Genomic DNA, 19,122 nt, shown 5'->3' with positions numbered 1-19,122 from the left:
TAAAGTAAAAGAGACCAATTTAGGAGCACCTTGTTCCTCCATATTTAGGCCATGCTCCCCACCATTGCCCTTCTAATGCACCTTTACTTTGTTATATGGTGAGCTATCTCACACATTTATTTTGGTGTTGTAAAATACCGTCTGGGACAGTCAGGGCTAGTGCATTTCAGCAATGATAGCCTCTGAACTGTCCCCAGTTTCACTTACCTTTTAGAAGAAATACTTCCCTTGAAAATGTCTTGTCCAGCGCTGCTATCTCAGGTGTGGGCAGCTGAAGCCAGAGCGTCCTCTTCGGTGTCCTCTTTGGTGACGTCGGAGTCCCAGAATACCCTGCACCGGCCCTGCTCGTCACTTCCAGCGCCGGCGCATCATCCCTGCACAGCTTCTGGGCATGCCCAGAGGCTGTTCAGCATGGAATAACGTGCCTGCATCAGAAGTGAGACGAGCAGGGTAGGCGCATTGACTCCTGGAAGCGATGACGTTCGGCTCCCAGGAGTCAATGCAAACAGGAAGAGACGGCGTGGGCCACGGCTGCAGAGGGAGGAAGAGGAAGGAAGGTAAGTATATTTTCTTTAATAACAAGGTAAGTAAATCAAAAAAAAAAAAAAAATTGAAATTATCCAATTCTTTTTCAGCTACATTACAGCAAGTGGATGGTGTTCGATCGATTTTAAGGCCGGGACTTTGCTTTAAGAATCTATTTACTTTCATATCTTTCCATGATATAATGCAGGGCAATACATATGTTAGGGTGGTGCCATACTGTATAGGTTACCATGGAAAGGTCTTGTGCAATTTATAGAATGGTAACACCAGATGACATCATTTTTGTTTTGAATATACATTTGATAGAAGAACATAGTGACATACTTTAAGTATGTTCTGTTTACATAAGGCAGCACCTCATTAAAAGGTAAGTCATTCAAGGTACACTCATTCAGAAAACAGAATATGCAATCTTAACATGCCAGGTGGTAACTCCTTGTTCATGATTAAACATTAGTCACAGCTTAACACAAACCTTCTTCTGAACATGTCTCAAAGTCAACTGTTGTTCTATTTCAAGTTATCAGAAAAAAAGAAGCATCCAGATTTATAGGATTTGTAAATAAAAGCCTACAAAACTTTGACTTAAACTTATTTGAGGTGAATTATAACAAAAAGGTGTGCAAATTTGCACCAAAGCAATCTATTGCAGTGCATTTAAGAAATACACATTAAAGTAATATAGTAATATGTTGAGCACTAATGTGCATTGTTTAAGGCAGTCCATTCATGTGAAAAATCTAGCAAGGTACCACAAACCAGAAATTAGAGCCCCACCATTTCTGGTAACAGCGCAACGCGCCTCAACAAACAGTAATGCATTACTGTGTGTTGCAGTTTGCTGTAATATTGGTGTTCATTAAAATACCACTGAAAATGAATGGCAACTTATTAACATGTGTATGCTGTATTTCAATGTTAACAAGTGTGTTACTGCAATGCATTTGTGCGAATGAGCCTTTTTAGGCCTCTTTCACAGGGTCGTACCTATCCGAGCACCCGTGCAAAGTGCTATCCTCACCCGTGTGGTCTGCATAGGTGTTCTGAGCATCCATGTGTAAGCTGTCCCATTCTAATCTACTGAGATACAACATCTGCACCAACACAGCTGCTGGTCCAAATTTGATAGCCATGTGGACTAGCGTCTGTGTCCATGCGTCCCAACAAACATGAATCACACTGCCTGCAAGCAGATGCATGGAACACCTGTGCATCCTGTGTGGGCGAAGACAGCCCTGGGCACAGGTGTAGGATAGGTCCGTCCCTGTGAATAAGGCCTTAGAGAGACCACTGCTTCCACACACAGAGCAGGGGCTGTTATCTACCGCATGCTGGCAGGAGATAGCTTTTTCTATTTTCTTCTGCGGCTACTTAATAGAGCTGTAAGTCTTTACAGCTCTTATATTTTCACTGGTGGCAAGAATATGGTTTCCATGACGTACACTCCCTACTTACCCTTGAAAGGAATCGAAACCTTCCAGCAGCTCTGGAATTCACATGAAATCCACCTTAGCAAGCACTACCATTATGTACTTCTAAGGCACAATATCCTTACACTCCTCTGCAAACCCCTATTCTTTTTCCACATTACAAACCTTCACAGAACCCTTATGAAGTACTGCTCAATAAACCTGTTCCTATTTTCACCTGTATAGAACAAACACTCACTGCAGTATCATGATTACTGCGAGAGTCTGAAAACCATTGAGGCAGTCAAAAATCAACTACAGGGTCCCTCTCAAAAAATTAGCATATTGTGATAAAGTTCATTATTTTCTGTAATGTACTGATAAACATTAGACTTTCATATATTTTAGATTCATTACACACAACTGAAGTAGTGCAAGCCTTTTATTGTTTTAATATTGATGATTTTGGCATACAGCTCATGAAAACCCAAAATTCCTATCTCAAAAAATTAGCATATCATGAAAAGGTTCTCTAAACGAGCTATTAACCTAATCATCTGAATCAACTTATTAACTCTAAACACCTGCAAAAGATTCCTGGAGGCTTTTAAAAACTCCCAGCCTGGTTCATTACTCAAAACAGCAATCATGGGTAAGACTGCTGACCTAACTGCTGTCCAGAAGGCCATCATTGACACCCTCAAGCAAGAGGGTAAGACACAAAGAAATTTCTGAATGAATAGGCTGTTCCCAGAGTGCTGTATCAAGGCACCTCAGTGGGAAGTCTGTGGGAAGGAAAAAGTGTGGCAGAAAACGCTGCACAATGAGAAGAGGTGACCGGACCCTGAGGAAGACAGGGGAGAGGGAAATGCCAAAATGCCTGAAGTTCAGTGTCAAGTACCCACAGTCAGTAATGGTCTGGGGTGCCATGTTACATAGTTACATAGTAGGTGAGGTTGAATAAAGACAATAGTCCATCCAGTTCAGCTGCTGGTGTTGGTCCACTGTGTTTTATCAAGGGCAGGGTCAATGCAGCTAGCTATCAGGAGATTTTGGAGCACTTCATGCTTCCATCTGCTGAAAAGCTTTATGGAGATGAAGATTTCATTTTTCAGCACGACCTGGCACCTGCTCACAGTGCCAAAACCACTGGTAAATGGTTTACGGACCATGGTATTACTGTGCTCAATTGGCCTGCCAACTCTCCTGACCTGAACCCCATAGAGAATCTGTGGGATGTTGTGAAGAGAAAGTTGAGAGACGCAAGACCCAACACTCTCGATGAGCTCAAGGCCGCTATCGAAGCATCCTGGGCCTCCATAACCCCTCAGCAGTGCCACAGGCTGATTGCCTCCATGCCACGCCGCATTGAAGCAGTCATTTCTGCAAAAGGATTCCCGACCAAGTATTGAGTGCATAACTGAACATAATTTTTTGAAGGTTGACTTTTTTTGTATTAAAAACACTTTTCTTTTATTGGTCGGATGAAATATGCTAATTTTTTGAGATAGGAATTTTGGGTTTTCATGAGCTGTATGCCAAAATCATCAATATTAAAACAATAAAAGGCTTGCACTACTTCAGTTGTGTGTAATGAATCTAAAATATATGAAAGACTAATGTTTATCAGTACATAACAGAAAATAATGAACTTTATCACAATATGCTGATTTTTTGAGAGGGACCTGTTTATGTAGCACCCTACAGGTAGGTGCTAGGTAATTGTATAGTGGGCCTTGTCTGCCTAACACCAGGGCCATGATTTCTGTTAGTTAGGGTGTCGGGTTTGAGATGTGTTTGCTGAAGGTAAAGTCTCCCCACTGGCTCCTGGCAGTTGAGGAAGCCCAATCAGAGAGCACATTCAAGCTTGTAACTACCCCAGGAAGCAGATTATGCCGCAAAAGGATTCTGGGAGTGGATATATGTTTGGGGGAAAGTGCGTGACAGTGTCTTTGGCGGGAGCAGAGTGGCTGTCTCTCTTCCTGTGAGGAAGTGGATGTCTCGGGTGGGGTCGCCTGGGAGTCCAGAGAGTGCCGAATTGAGCTCAGGGGATCCAGTGTGCTGAGAGCCTGCGGAGAGCGAGAGGGGTACAGTCCCAGGAAAGCCTACACAGGTTGTGAGTACTGAGGATTGCCCCTGGGGGGTCTGCCCAGAGTCAAAAGGGACCACCCTGGAAGAGGTTCTAGGATTCAGTGCCAGCTAGTTGAGGAAAGGGGGTACCTAGGTTAAGGACCCTGACGTTACCGAGGGGGATACAGAGTCAGTGAACCCCGAAGAGTTCAAGGTTAAAGGGGGCATCTGCAGTTGGGCCCTAAATTGTGGAGCGTGTCAGTTGAGAGTTGCAGCCATACAGGAGCTTACAGCAAACTACCTCAAGCCAGTGCAAGGCTGGGAGGGGTAGTAGTCAGTGACTTTGCAGTATCGCAGTGTCAGTTCTATAATCCACAGTCCTGGATCTTCTGGACTTAAAGTTGAGGATTCAGCACTTCCTATCAAGTTAGTGTGTTCTGAGAGTCAGTGAGCGTTGGCTAACGTTGGCTGGCGTCAAGGCAGCGTTAACAGATATTTTCCCTGGATAAAGCCCCAAGTGTATTTAGTTGAGCCTAAGGAGTATCCCACTCATTCCCTTCTCCCATCCCATTATCTACAATAAAACCACTAAACAAAAATGCCGGAGTTGTCCCTGTCTCATTTATCACACCCAGGGTCGCAGCTCACATGGGCTGGAGAACTGGTAACAATGGCAGACCCACATCAGGCCACAGGCCTGGAAACCTTGCTACACATATAAACAATGAAAATACGATAGCAATTTTGACTGACACTCATGAAACATTCCTCAAGTATGGCTACCCTGAATACCACCACATTTTTATGGATAGCTACTAAACATTTGAATGTCTGTGGTGCTGCCTGCCCACAACAACCCCCCACCCAACTGCCTACATTTTCTTTTCAATATGTCCTTACTCCCCTTTTTTCATTCTCTCTCCTTTTTTCCTTTTCTCTTCCTCCTTTCACTTTCCTCTCTTGCTATCTTTTTTCCTATTCCTTCGCTTTTTTGTATTGAGACGCCTGCCTTTACACACATAAAATTTAATGTCATCCCAGTCTTAGTCCATAGGGTTCAATATTGAGTTGGACCACCCTTTGCAGCTATAACTCTTCTTGGAAGGCTGTCCACAAGGTTTAGGAGTGTCTATGGGAATGTTTGACCCTTCTTTCAGAAGCGCATTTGTGAGGTCAGGCACTGATGTGAACGAGAAGGCCTGGCTCGCAGTCTCCACTCCAATTCATCCCAAAAGTGTTGTATCGGGTTGAGGTCAGGACTCTGTACAGGCCAATCCACCCCAAACTCGCTTATCTATGTCTTTATGGAAAAGAGAAAAGTGCTGCGCTAAAAACATATGCAAAAGAATGTATGAATTAATCTGACATATAGTGCTACATATAAACATACAGTGTTTAGTATGTAAGTGACTGTGCAAAACCAAATAAAGTGCAAAGTGACAAATGTGCAAACAAGCAACCTCTATATAAAGGAGAAAAAAATTGTAAATAAAAAAGGGTAAAACTCCTCAATAACATGAATCATATGTGTTCAAATAAGGGATAGAATCTACAGTGCCTTGCGAAAGTATTCGGCCCCCTTGAACTTTGCGACCTTTTTCCACATTTCAGGCTTCAAACATAAACATATAAAACTGTAATTTTTTGTGAAGAAACAACAACAAGTGGGATACAATCATGAAGTGGAATGAAATTTATTGGATATTTCAAACTTTAACAAATAAAAAACTGAAAAATTGGGTGTGCAAAATTATTCAGCCCCTTTATTTTCAGTGCAGCAAACTCTCTCCAGAAGTTCAATGAGGATCTCTGAATGATCCAATGTTGACCTAAATGACTAATGATGATAAATAGAATCCACCTGTGTGTAATCAAGTCTCCATATAAATGCATATGCACTGTGATAGTCTCAGAGGTCCGTTTAAAGCGCCAGAGAGCATCATGAAGAACAAGGAACACACCAGGCCGGTCCGAGATACTGTTGTGGAGAAGTTTAAAGCCGGATTTGGATACAAAAAGATTTCCCAAGCTTTAAACATCCCAAGGAGCACTGTGCAAGCGATAATATTGAAATGGAAGGAGTATCAGACCACTGCAAATCTACGAAGACCTGGCCGTCCCTCTAAACTTTCAGCTCATACAAGGAGAAGACTGATCAGAGATGCAGCCAAGAGGCCCATGATCACTCTGGATGAACTGCAGAGATCTACAGCTGAGGTGGGAGACTCTGTCCATAGGACAACAATCAGTCGTATACTGCACAAATCTGGCCTTTATGGAAGAGTGGCAAGAAGAATGCCATTTCTTAAAGATATCCATAAAAAGTGTCATTTAAAGTTTGCCACAAGCCACCTGGGAGACACATCAAACATGTGGAAGAAGGTGCTTTGGTCAGATGAAACCAAAATCAAACTTTTTGGCAACAATGCAAAATGTTATGTTTGGCGTAAAAGCAACACAGCTCATCACCCTGAACACACCATCCCCACTGTCAAACATGGTGGTGGCAGCATCATGGTTTGGGCCTGCTTTTCTTCAGCAGGGACAGGGAAGATGATTAAAATTGATTGGAAGATGGATGGAGCCAAATACAGGACCCATTCTGGAAGAAAACATGATGGAGTCTGCAAAAGACCAGAGACTGGGACAGAGATTTGTCTTCCAACAAGACAATGATCCAAAACATAAAGCAAAATCTACAATGGAATGGTTCTCAAATAAACATATCCAGGTGTTAGAATGGCCAAGTCAAAGTCAAGACCTGAATCCAATTGAGAATCTGTGGAAAGAACTGAAAACTGCTGTTCACAAACGCTCTCCATCCAACCTCACTGAGCTCGAGCTGTTTTGCAAGGAGGAATGGGCAAAAATTTCAGTCTCTTGATGTGCAAAACTGATAGAGACATACCCCAAGCAACTTACAGCTGTAATCGCAGCAAAAGGTGGCGCTACAAAGTATTAACTTAAGGGGGCTGAATAATTTTGCACGCCCAAATTTTCAGTTTATTTGTTAAAAAGTTTGCAATATCCAATAAATTTCATTCCACTTCATGATTGTGTCCCACTTGTTGATTCTTCAAAAAAAATTACAGTTTTATATCTTTATGTTTGAAGCCTGAAATGTGGCGAAAGGTCGAAAAGTTCAAGGGGGCCGAATACTTTCGCAAGGCACTGTATATATCTAAAAGGGGCATCCCGTGTGCAGAATAGAAGATTGCCAAAATGTTCGGCCATTACTAGGAATGATTGAACGGTTGGGGTCGACCATCGGTTCGACCCGAACATTGGCTGTTCGAGGTTCGGCCGAATTCCGAACTTTTTGCTGAAAAAGTTCAGAATACGGCAACCAGAACCGACCAAAATGCAATGGGACAGGAAATGGGCTTTAAAAGCCCGTGATTGGACCAGAACCATCAGTAAAAGCCAATTGAGGGGGCAGGAGAATGCTAGGAATGTGATTGAAGTGACTAGGGGGTCCATAGGCCAATCATTAGTGAATACGCCCCCCAGTATATAAGATAGCCCCCGCCAAATTCCTAGCATTGTAATACAGGGACGTGGAAGAGAGTGGAAGCAGTTCTGTGACTTCTGCTTCAAAGTGTCATTTAGCAATTTTTAGTGTGAGGAAAGGGATATCTAGTGTAGTTAGAGTGCCATTTTCCACTATAGTTAGATTTAATAATCTAGTTTCTGTAGGGAAAGTGTTAAAGTGTAAGGGGACCGTAGTGTAGTGTAGGGTTAACTGACTGACTGCTATGGCAGGGTGACAAAAAGCTTCCATATCAGGGTGACCGCTATAGAGAAAAGATAATTTCTCTTAGGTCACTTACAGAACAGCGATATGGCTTCTCGCCTGTCTCCCTGCTTTTTGCTGCAGGCGTTTATAGGGCTTTTTTGAGGACATGTTTGGAGTCAGGCATGACATCTGAACTTCTGTGTAGGTCTATATATACATACACCCATGTATGTGTATATATATACTACACACACACACATATACATTATATATATATATATATATATATAGGTGTGAAAGTAGCAGAAACCTATGGTTGCGCTAATTAAATAATTAACACCCATATGGCTTCTCTGCTATAACACCTATATGTGTGTATGTGTATAAATACATACAAGTGTGTGTGTGTGTGTGTGTATGTGTATGTGTATGTGTATGTGTATGTATATACATATAACTTCTGTATAGGGATATATATATATATATATATATATATCCCTATACAGAAGTTAGGATGTTTTGCCTGCCTCCAAAGACCCACAAAAAAATGCCCAAAAAAAAACACGCCTGCAACACCACACCTGGGCATTTTTTTTTTTTGGCGTAGGCATTTTTTTGGGTCTTTGGAGGCAGGCAAAACATCTGAACTTCTGTATAGGGGTATATATACACACACACACTTATATGTATTTATACACATACACACATATAGGTGTGATAGGAGAGAAGCCATATGGGTGTTAATTATTTCATTAGCGCAACCATAGGTTTCTGCCATTTTCCCACCTGTATGTGTATATTATACATACACACACACACACACACACACGGGTGTATGTATATATACCCCTACACAGAAGTTCTGATGTTATGCCTGCCTCCAAAGTCCCCCAAAAAATGCCCAAAAAACGCTTGCTACAAAACCGGAGCCATATCCCTGTTCTATATTAATTCTAATACAAACAAACTTTTTTTCTGGTTCTGGACATGCTACAGAGCTGAAACTTCACAGGTACACTTTTTAGACCCCCCCCCCCCCCCACCAGACACTAAATCCAAAGAAATCTTTTTTTCAATCATTTTTTCGAAAATTGGCTCTCTATCAAAAACGACAATTTTTAAGAACTTTCTTTTGTGGGATTAATAGCCCCTGGGGCATGACCCAGAACCATAGGCACTTTTTAGGGGCATTTATTGGGTTTTAGGGCTTCAAAATGGTGTTTTTTGATTGTATGTGTGTAGGTGGTTCCTGCGCTATAAAAGGAGATATTTTGATCCCTTCCGACTGCTGCACCACTAGACTGGTACCAGACCCAGTTAGTAAATTCTAAATATGGGGGTGTGTGGCGTGCTTTCAGAAGTAAAAATGAATAAATAAATAATTAAATAATTACTGTGATTAAAATGTATATGGTGAATAAATATTGTGCTGTTGTTAACCAATTCCTTATCCTCGTGATTTATAAAAATTATAATCAAATCAACATATTACATAATTCACTAAAATCTTCAAGGTATTTAAACCGAATGTTCCAAACTATAAAGTGCTTCAATCAAATCGACATATTACATAATTCAATAAGAACTTTAAACCAAATATTCCAAACTATAAAGTGCTGGGTGCTTTCAATTTTCAATAAAAGCAAAAACGTGTCAATAAATGTCTGTAAAATCAATAAAGTGCAATCTTCAGTAAGTGTTCGTTTTTTCTTTCCACCATAAATAATTATAATAATAAATCCAACTGTGTATCTTCAACTTATATCGTAAAGTGCTTCTGTGCAATATAGGTGCTGTGCCTTATTCCTCCACCAGGTGTCACCTCTAGGTGTACAAAACTCTCACCTTATTACAGTGATTAAATCGCCTGAATATGTATGTAGAACCCCCAATTGGGTATTGGTTAGCCTGCATTTACTGTCTGTAGCTTCCTAGTCGTGGTCACGGGATCCTTCTCAGGGTTCGACTCGGGGTGCTATGGTCCTCAGCGGTCCTAGTCTCCTAGCGCGACCTCAAGGCTAATTTAAGCATAAAGGGCCATCATGCTGCAGTACGTTTTTTAAAACCACTTTTTTATTAAAAAAATCATTGCACTTACAATTGTTCAGCTTGATATAGACGTAGTATTACTCTGGGTAGCGTTGGGAGAACTTGGCTCTGGTCCGTAACGTCACTTCCGGTTATTTGGCAGGCTACTCCTACGCGTTACGTCACATCACGTGACTTCCTCAGGGAGTGGCCTAATAGCGGATGTGACGTTTATTTATATTCGTCGGGCCGGAAGTGTCACCTCGGCCATTTTTAAGGAGTTTATATTATAGTTCCGGCGGATGTAAACAATCCGCCATATTGCTTAATATTCCGAACTTAATTATGCTAATTCTTTTTCCTTTTTGTTTATTCCGGAAGTGAGGTTATGGGCTATGTTTACTAAAAACAATCTCTGAACATTGCATAAAACACAACCTGAATATATAAATTGATTTAATCTTGTTGATTGTTAAATTAATTCTTAAGGCGTATACAGGAGAGATTACTTGAAATAGAAAAACCTATATATTTATTCATACTCTGAATACTGCAGCCTCTTCTTATTTCAAATATAAAAAAACTTCGCAGTGATGCTATTGGATCATTTAGAGATTTAAAATCATAGGAGAGGGGATTATAATACTCTTTTATATCATTAAAATTCAGATTAAAAAAGACTAAGATTATTCCTTTAAAATTATTTAAAATACTTTAAAATATTTTTTTGTGTGCTGCTTGTATTTCTTTAGGGTTTATAGTGTGTATGTAGAACCTTCTGTTTAAAAATCACTAATAAAACAGTTCAAATCGAAGTCCACATTAAGACCATTAGGCTTGAAGGAGTCCATTTTAAAAATCCATTCCGATTCTAATCTGCTCAAGGTACGGACTTTGTGGCTCCCCCTCCAATGTCTCTTATAGGGTGTGATGCCCCAGAAGATCATTTGTGAGGGGTCTTTTTGATGATATTTAGTAAAGTGTCTCGATTAGTGTTGAGCGAACACGGACTGTATTATTCGTGTTCGTACCGAATAATTGGATTTTTTGTACCCAAACACGGACACGGACACTTTACTGTATGTTCGGGTAAAAATCCGTGTTCGGTCGTTTTATTTCCGGGTTTTGCATGCTTTGGCGCTCTTTTCATGGCGGGCTTTCAACAGCCAATCAACAATCGTTTAACTGGTGTGCCTTAAGCCATCCCAGCCATGCCTGCAAATGTCTCAGTAGCTGTGATTGGCCGTCTGAAGCATGTGACCAAGTCTTTATAAGTTCCAGGCAGCCGCAGCGTCTTCATTCTGCTGCTTAGATCAGGGACAGAGCACACATCAACGTGCTGGCTGCTGATTAGGGAAAGACAGGCAGGAAAAAACCATTTGTGTCCGGATAGAATTGAGGGACAGGTCGGAGTGTTTAGGCAGGGCGAGTTGTAGGCATTTTAGGGATAGAGTCTGCTGAATTATAGGGTCAGTGTCTTCTACAAAGTACAATCGATATTGCTGTGTGGGGGGTGGGGTGACTCTGCACTCAATCCTGATCTACGATCTCTTCTCAATCCTGTTAGGGAGAGGCTGCTGCTGCTGAATTTTAGGGAAACTGTTCTACAAACTACAATCGATATTGCTGTGTGGTGTGGGATAGGAGATAGGCAGGTGTCAGTGATCCACATCCATTTTTCTGTGTGTGAGCTGCAGTGAACACAATCTTTTTGGGCTGCAGTGAACACAATCTTTTTGGGGTGCAGTGAACAACGTCCTTTTTGGGGTGCAGTGAACAAAATCTTTTTGGGGTGCAGTGAACAACATCCTTTGTGGGGTGCAGTGAACACAATCTTTGTGGGGTGCAGTGAACACAATCTTTTTGGGGTGCAGTGAACAACATCCTTTTTGGGGTGCAGTGAACAAAATCTTTGTGGGGTGCAGTGAACACAATCTTTTTGGGGTGCAGTGAACAAAATCCGTTTTGGGGTGCAGTGAACAACATCCTTTTTGGGGTGCAGTGAACAAAATCCTTTTTGGGGTGCAGTGAACACAATCTTTTTGGGGTGCAGTGAACAAAATCCTTTGTGGGGTGCAGTGAACACAATCTTTGTGGGGTACAGTGAACAGAATCTTTGTGGGGTGCAGTGAACAAAATCCTTTGTGGGGTGGAGTGAACACAATCTTTGGGGGGTACAGTGAACACAATCTTTTTGGGGTGCAGTGAACAAAATCCTTTGTGGGGTGCAGTGAACACAATCTTTGTTGGGTGCAGTGAACACAATCTTTTTGGGGTGCAGTGAACAAAATCCTTTTTGGGGTGCAGTGAACAACATCCTTTTTGGGGTGCAGTGAACACAATCTTTTTGGGGTGCAGTGAACAAAATCCTTTGTGGGGTGCAGTGAACACAATATTTGTGGGGTACAGGGAACACAATCTTTGGGGGGTACAGGGAACACAATCTTTTTGGGGTGCAGTGAACAAAATCCTTTTAGGGTGCAGTGAACACAATCTTTGTGGGGTGCAGTGAACAAAATCCTTTTTGAGGTGCAGTGAACACAATCTTTGTGGGGTGCAGTGAACACAATCTTTGTGGGGTACAGTGAACACAATCTCATACTTCTGAACATTTGAGGGTGCTGCCTGTTCCATACTCCTCCTCCTACTGCTCAACCATCCTTTTAGGGGTACAAACAATAGTAATTGGGGCCTAGTGTGGTGGTGTACATGTGAGATACATACACTTTCTTTTTGATCATATTTTCTATTCCGCTATTCAATTAAATCCTTTGGGGATCAATTAAATTGCGTGATAGTCTGTGTCAGTACGTGTGAGATCCACCTTTCCAAGTTTTTGGGGTTCATCTCATACTTCTGAAGATTTGAGGGTGCTGCCTGTTCCATACTCTTCCTCCTACTGCTCAACCATCCTTTTAGGGGTACAAACAATAGTAATTGGGGCCTAGTGTGGTGGTGTACGTGTGAGATACATACACTTTCTTTTTGATCATATTTTCTATTCCGCTATTCAATTAAATCCTTTGGGGATCAATTAAATTGCGTGATAGTCTGTGTCGGTACGTGTGAGATCCACCTTTCCAAGTTTTTGGGGTTCATGTCATACTTCTGAAGATTTGAGGGTGCTGCCTGTTCCATACTCCTGCTCCTACTGCTCAACCATCCTTTTAGGGGTACAAACAATAGTAATTGGGGCCTAGTGTGGTGGTGTACGTGTGAGATACATACACTTTCTTTTTGATCATATTTTCTATTCCGCTATTCAATTAAATCCTTTGGGGATCAATTAAATTGCGTGATAGTCTGTGTCGGTACGTGTGAGATCCACCTTTCCAAGTTTTTGGGGTTCATCTCATACTTCTGAAGATTTGAGGGTGCTGCCTGTTCCATACTCCTCCTCCTACTGCTCAACCATCCTTTTAGGGGTACAAACAATAGTAATTGGGGCCGAGTGTGGTTTTGTACGTGCGAGATACATACACTTTTTTGGATCATATTTCCTATTCCGCTATTCAATAAAAACCTTTCTAGGGCAAGATCTTAAATTACAGAAATATGAGGAGACCGTCAAATAAGGGCCGTGGCCTGGGTCGTGGTGCTGCTGGTAGAGCTCCTGTTGCAAGGAGAGGACGTGGTCGATCTGTGCCAGCTACACGCACAAGTGAAACACCTTCCTCAAGTGTGAGTAGGCGACAGAACCTGCATCAGTATTTAGTAGGGCATCATACGCCCCTAGAAGTGATGAGGCCAGAACAAGTGGAGGCGATAGTAGATTGGTTTGCTGCTGACAGTGCCTCCAGTTCCTTCACATTGTCTCCCACCCAGTCTACTGCAGAAAGGTCACAGTTGGCACCTGCAGCCGATGTCCAACCGTCTTTCACCTCACCCCCTTGCAAATCAGGCAAGCAGTCTGAGCCCCAAGCCATACAGCAGTCTCTTCTTCGTTTTGATGACTCTGTCAGCAGGGTTTCCCAGGGCCATCCACCTAGCCCTGCCCCAGAGGTGGAAGAGATTGAGTGCAGCGATGCCCAACCACTTATTTCTCAAGATGAGTACATGCAAGGATCATCGCAGCACGTCTCCGATGATGACGAAATGCAGGTGCCAACTGCTGCGGCGTTCAGCATTGTGGAAACCGACAAGGAGGGCAGGGGTGAAGACTGGGTGGAAGATGATGTGGAGGACGATGAGGTCCTCGACCCCACATGGAATGAACGTCATGCAGGTGACCTGAGTAGTTTGGAGGAAGAGGCGGTGGTCGCACAGAGCCACCAGCACAGCAGAAGAGGGAGCAGGGTGCAGAAGCGGAGCGGCCGTGCCCTAGACACTACGCCCGCTACTGCCCAACGCAGCAAGGGAACGAGCGCACCAAAGTCAGCTCAAAGGAGTTCTCTAGCGTGGAAGTTCTTTAGAAAATGTGCTGATGACAGGACACGAGTGGTTTGCACCCTGTGCAATCAGAGCTTGAAGCGAGGCATAAACCTTCTCAACCTGAGCACAACCTGCATGATCAGGCATCTAAGTGCAAAGCACGAGCTGCAGTGGAGTACACACCTTCAAAACCAAGAAACGTCTCTGGCTCATCCTGCTTCCTCTTCTGCTGCAGTCTCGGCCGCTCCAGCCACATCTGTAGTGATACCGGCACCTGCCACCCCGCAAACAGACGATCTGTCAGCAACACCACCACCTGGGTCACCAACAACCATCTCCACAATGTCCCATGGAAGCGTTCAGCTTTCCATCTCCCAAACACTTGAGAGGAAGAGGAAGTACCCCCCTACCCACCCGCGATCCCTGGCCCTGAATGCCAGCATTTCAAAATTATTGGCCTTTGAAATGCTGTCATTCAGTCTGGTGGAGACGCACAGTTTTAAAAACCTTATGTCGGTGGCTGTCCCACAGTACGTCGTGCCCAGCCGCCACTACTTTTCCAGGCAAGCCATCCCTTCCCTGCACAACCAAGTGGGGGAAAAAATCAGGTGTGCACTGCGCAACGCCTTCTGTGCCAAGGTCCACCTAACTACCGATACGTGGACCAGTAAGCACGGTCAGGGGCGTTATATCTCCCTAACGGCACACTGGGTAAATGCAGTGGCGGATGGGCCTGAGGCGGATAGCAATTTGGCGCATGTCCTTCTAGCAATTTGGCGCATGTCCTTCTACCACCGAGGATTGCAGGACGCTTCAGTTTGCCTCCTGTTCCTAACTCCTCCTACTCCGCTTCCTCATCCTCTACCGCCTCTTCATCCGGACAGCGTAACACCTTCACCACCAACTTCAGCACGGCCAGGGGTAAACGACAGCAGGCAGTTTTACAACTTGCCTGTTTGGGGGACAAACCACACACCGCGCAGGAGTTGTGGAGGAGCATGGAACAGCAGACAAATGAGTGGTTGCTGCCAGCGAGCCTCAGCTGGTGGTGTGCGATAACGGGCGAAATCTCATAGCAGCTCTGGGCCTAGCCGGTTTGACGCACATCCCTTGCCTGGCGCATGTGCTGAATTTGGTGGTGCAGAGGTTCCTTAAAAACTACCCCGATATGTCAGAGCTGCTGCAGAAAGTGCGGGCCGTTTGTGCGCACTTTCGGCGTTCTCACCCTGCTGCTGCTCGCCTGGCAGCGCTGCAGCGTAACTTCGGCCTTCCCGCTCACCGCCTCATATGTGACGTGCCCACAAGGTGGAACTCCACCTTGCACATGCTGGAAAGACTGTGCGAGCAGCAGCAGGCCATAGTGGAGTTTCAGCTGCAGCACGCACGCGTGAGTCACTCTGCGGAACAGCACCACTTCACCACCAATAACTGGGCCTCCATGCGAGACCTGTGTGCCTTGTTGCGCTGTTTTGAGTACATGGCCAGTGGCAATGACGCCGTTCTCAGCTTAACTATCCCACTTCTATGCCTCCTTGAAAAAACAATTCGGGCGATGATGGAAGAGGATGTGGCACAGGATGAGGAGGAGGAGGAGGATGAAGAGGTAACATTTCCAAGGCTTTCAGGGCAGTCATTCGCAAGGGGCTCCGAGGGTGGGTTCCTGCACACACAAACGCCAGGGACACAATTGTCCAGCAGGGGCACAGTTCTGGAGGATGAGGAGGAGGAGGAGGAGCTGGAGGAGGAGATGGAACCATGTTCACAGCAGGGTGGCCCCCAGGCCAGCTCATGGCCATCACTGGTGCGTGGCTGGGGGGATACAGAGGACACGGACGATACACCTTCCACAGAGGACAGCCTTTCGTTGCCTCTGGGCAGCCTGGCACACATGAGCGATTACATGCTGCAGTGTCTCCACAACGACCGCCGAGTTGCCCACATTCTAACTTGTGCTGATTACTGGGTGGCCACGCTGCTGGATCCCCGTTACAAGGACAACGTACCGTCCTTAATTCACTCACTGGAGCGCGATCGCAAGATGCGCGAGTACAAGCGCACGCTGGTAGACGCCTTGCTGCTGGCATTCCCATCTGACAGCGGGGCCGCAGTGGAAGCACAAGGCAGAGGAGGAGGAGGAGGAGGTCGCCAACGCAACCAGGGCACCGCCAGCACCTCAGAAGGCAGGGTTAGCATGGCCGAAATGTGGAAAAGCTTTGTCAGCACGCCACAACAGCAGCACCAGCAGCTCAGATGGAACGTCTTAGCAGGAGGCAGCATTTTACCAACATGGTGGAGCAGTATGTGTGCACACGCCTACATGTAGTGAATGAGGGGTCTGCCCCCTTCAACTTCTGGGTCTCCAAATTGGGCACATGGCCTGAGCTTGCCCTTTACGCCTTGGAGGTGCTGGCGTGCCCTGCAGCCAGTGTATTATCTGAACGGGTATTTAGCACGGCTGGGGGCGTTATAACAGACAAGCGCAACCGCCTGTCCAGAGACAATGTGGACAAGCTCACGTTCATTAAAATGAACCAGGCATGGATCCCACGGGACTTTTCCGTACCTTATGCAGAATAGCAATGGATACCGACCTTACCCACCCATTGTTCCATTTTTGCTCTTTCTCACTCTTTTGGGGTGTACCCTCATTTAAAATTTGTGAAAAGAAGCAGTGTTGGCTACCTCGTCCTCCTCCTCAGGGCCAGATTAACGTAGGGGCTATTGGAGCTGCAGCTCCAGGCCCCTACCTTTTATATAGGCCCCGGGTTGGCCATATTCACTGTTACCGCTCTTCTGTCACTTGTAAACACAGAAGTCTGGCTTCTATGCTCGCTTCCCCAGGCAGCACCCTCAGAACCTCCCCACACAGCGCGAAGGCCGGACAAGGAGGGACAGTTGCCGATGCATGGATGTGTTTATGGGCTTCAGAGACAGCATCCCATGTTGAATTAGGCATGCATGGCTGCACCCTTCCTCCTCTGGGTGCATGGCAAGGCACGGCCCTTAAGGCCCTTCAAAATCCTCAGCACCAAGCCCATGATGCTCTTAATCCGGCCCTGGTCCTCCTCCACCGCCGCTTCCACCTACACCGCCCATAGGTGTGCGCAGCCTATTGCATTAAGGTGTGCACCCCAAAGTTGAAATACACATGCATGTGTTTGCCAGCAGGGAGAGTAGTGTATCTGGGCCATGTACCTGTAGGCAAAGAGAAATAGAGCAGAGCAGGTCCGAGGGAGATCTTTCCCATCTCCTCACTGGCAATGCTATGTGCCCTAGGTGATTAGGGTGTGCCCAGGCACACCCGGCACACCCTGTGCGCATGCCTATGTCACCGCCACATCCACCACCACCTCAACCTCCCTCCTACTCCATATGGGCCTCGTCCTTCAGAGATGAAGAAGAACACTTGCCATGCTCTTAATTACGTTTTGCTGCCATTTGCAGCACTCTAGCCCTTTCCTTTGGTGTTTTAGAGCCATTTTAGTGCCTTAAAGTTCGGGTCCCCATTGACTTCAATGGGGTTCGGTGTCCGGGAAAAGTTCGGTAAAAGTCCGGGACACGGACCCGGACTTTTTTTTAAAGTTCGGCCGAACCCGTCGAACACGGACATCTAGGTGTCCGCTCAACCCTAGTCTCGATACAGTGTGTTTGTCGCTTCCTTTTATTATGTTTTGCACATGTTCTTTTATACGGATTCTTAACAGACGTTTGGTTCTCCCTATGTATTGTAGTCCACAACTACATTGTAGGGTGTAGACTGCTCCTTCTGTATTGCAGCATATAAAATCTCTGATTTTGTATTTTGTTCCATTGCTAGTGGATGTAAACTCTAATATTTTTTGTTTTGGATACTTTGTTTTTGTGCACGCAAAACATCTTTTACAGGGCTAAAAACCCTTTCCAGTGAAGAACGACAAAGGTTTTTTTTTGGGGGGGTCTATGATGGTTTTGACTATTTCGTTTTTGAGAGTTGGCGCCTTTTTATATATAAATCTTGGCTTTTCTGGAATGTTGTTCTTCAGATGTTTGTCTATTTTTAAGATATACCAATGTTTCCTTATTATTTTCTCCACTGTTTTGTATTGCATGTTGTAATTCAAAATGATTGGCGCGTTATCAATATAGATGTTTTTCTTTTGTTTGTTCTCCAATAATGCCTTTCTCTGTGTATTTTGTGCTTCTATTATCTTATTTTTCATGAAATCTTGTTCATACCCCTTATCCATAAATCTTTGGGCTAAAATATTTGCCTGTTCTTCGAAATCTCTGTCCTTTGTGCAGTTACGCTTGAGCCTTAATAGCTGTCCCTTCGGGATATTCCACAGCCAGTTTTTGTGGTGACAGCTGGTGATGGGAAGGTAGCTGTTACGGTCTACCTCCTTGAAGTGAGTTTTTGTGTATATTTTCCCATTTTCTTGTGAGATGTTAAGGTCCAAGTAGGTAATTTCTTCTTCGCTGATGTTCCAAGTAAGCAATATTTTTATCATTCTTATTTAGTTCTTCTAGGAATTCTTCAAGTGTATTTTTTGGTCCCTTCCAGAAGATTAATCCATCATCTATAAACCAATTATATAAGATGAGTTCTGGTGGTCTGTTTTGGTAAATAGCTTCCTTTTCCCATTGGGCCATGAATATATTGGCTATACTCGGCGCCAATTTCGCGCCCATTGCGACTCCAATCTTTTGGTGATAATATGTATTGTTGTACCAAAAATAATTTTTCTTCAAACAAAAATCTAAACATTTGATCAAGAACTTTCTCTGCTTGCAAATCAATCCGGTATATTTTCTTAAGGCCCATTTTGTGGCTTCGCATGCTTCATGATGCTTGATTACTGTGTATAGTGAAGCCACATCTATGGTGGCCATTTGTACTTTTTCTTGTTGCTGGGTTTCTTCTAATATTTGCAAGATGTGCTTCGTGTCTTTAGTGAAGGCCTTTGTTTGTGGGATTATAGGCTG

The sequence above is a fragment of the Pelophylax lessonae genome, assembly GCF_965119305.1.
Source record: "Pelophylax lessonae genome assembly, chromosome: 3".
In the NCBI taxonomy this organism is placed as follows: domain Eukaryota; kingdom Metazoa; phylum Chordata; class Amphibia; order Anura; family Ranidae; genus Pelophylax; species Pelophylax lessonae.
Note: the sequence above shows the minus strand (reverse complement) of the source record.